The sequence below is a fragment of the Dipodomys spectabilis genome, unplaced genomic scaffold (assembly GCF_019054845.1).
Source record: "Dipodomys spectabilis isolate Male_0828 unplaced genomic scaffold, ASM1905484v1 ptg000192l, whole genome shotgun sequence".
NCBI classification, from domain to species: domain Eukaryota; kingdom Metazoa; phylum Chordata; class Mammalia; order Rodentia; family Heteromyidae; genus Dipodomys; species Dipodomys spectabilis.
In genome coordinates, this window is record NW_024870869.1 from 2,070,229 (window position 1) to 2,072,075 (window position 1,847).

At 36.1% G+C, this 1,847-nt stretch overlaps 1 non-coding gene across 1 annotated transcript; it reads left to right on the plus strand.

Annotated features, from left to right (window-relative positions):
- The first annotated feature begins 306 nt into the window (after positions 1–306).
- On the plus strand, positions 307–412 carry LOC122121665. Its single transcript, XR_006150004.1, has one exon. It is a non-coding gene; the product is annotated as a U6 spliceosomal RNA (small nuclear RNA).
- Positions 413–1,847: the final 1,435 nt, after the last annotated feature.

Sequence of the window (1,847 nt, forward strand, 5' to 3'; positions counted from 1 at the left end):
TAAGCAAATCCCAAAATTAAACATATTTAAAACATTAAAACTTTTAACAAACCTTAACATTTGCTGCAATGATCATTATGACAAGTGCCTTTTGTAGAATAATTGAACTCCTCCTCCTACAAATCTCATGAACAACAAATATCTGGAATTATTTTGTTTTTGATATGTCAATCTTGACTTTATTCTTAAATGTGTGCTTATATAAGAAACACATGGTTCTAAAATTTCACAATTCTTTTGAACTTAATTTTGTTGAATTGTCTAGTTTAAGAAAATCAATTACTTTTTATATATAAAAAATGTTTTGTGCTCAATTTGGCTACACATACACTAAAATTGGAACATACAGAGAAGATTAGCATGGTCCCTGCACAAGGATGATGTACAAATTAGTGAATTGTTCCATATTTTTACAACAACAGATGCTGGAAGGGATATGGCCAGAAGGGAAGCCTACGGCATTCTTGGTGGGAGTGTAAACTTGTTCATCCACTTTGGAAAGCAGTTTGGAGGTTCCTCAAAAGCCTCCACATAGAGCTCCCTATTATACAGCAATCCCACTTTTGGGCATTCTCCCAAATGATCACAAACCAGTCCATACTAAAACTACCACCACAACAATGTTTATTGTAGCATTATTTTCCATAGCTAAGATATGGAACCAACCCTGATGCTGCTCAGTAGAAGAATGGATCAAGAAAATGTTCTCTCTCTCTCTCTCTCTGTCTCTCTCTCTCTCACTCTGTGTGTGTGTGTGTGTGTGTGTGTGTGTGTGTGAATGTACACTTACACAACCACTTTGGAAAGCAGTCTGGTGAGTCCTCAGAAAGATAAATATTGACCTTCCTTATGGCCCACTCATACCACTTCTAGGCATCTATCCTGAATAACAGGTACCAATATTCAAGGACAAATGCACTTCCATGTTTATTGCAGCACTGTTCACAATAGCCAGGATATGAAAACAACCCATATGTCCCACCAGAGATGAATGGATCAAAAAACTGTGGTAACTATACACAACGGAATATTTTCCAGTCATTAGAAAGGACAAAATAATGGCATTAGTAGGGAAATCAATCAAGCTACAGGAAATCATGTTGAGTGAGTTAAGCCAAAAGCAAAGAGACAAATGGCACATGGTCTCCGTGATAAGCAGATGTTAAATCCAAAATGTAAGGTGATATGACAAAATTAACAACACTTAAGAAACCAAGAACTTCCACTCATCTGGTCGAATCACTACTAAATAACCCCATTCTGCCCGTCATATGTGCACACTGAAGGGAAACCAGGAGGACGACACAGAACTAGAGGGAATCAGGAAAAAACATACAACAGTGGGATCCATCAGCTGTGCTGGACATAGACCAAAATGAACTAAGCAACTCAATGTCACTGGAAGGAGGGAGGGAACAAGTGGGAAAGAGGGAACAGCTGATGCTACGCAATACAAAAGAAATATACATATTTCAAAACAAGAAAAGTTTACATATGGAAGAAATAACTCTATTGCAAAGCTCATAGAATTCATAAATGTTGTAGACCATAATAGACAATTTGCTCCATCGAAGTTAGAATGTGTTTGTGACTTAAACTAAGCATCACTATCCCACAATATTGTGAAATTTGGGAAATTTGTAACCACTTAATCACAATAAAAACATTTGAAAAAATGATGAAGGTGGAAAACTAAGTTGCTCTAAAAAACAAAAAAGGAAAATGTTCTGTGTGTATTTGTGTGTACACACACACGCACACACATATACTATATATATATATATATATATTAATTCTATGCCTCCATCAGAAAGAATGACATCGCTCAATTTGTTAGGAAATGGAAA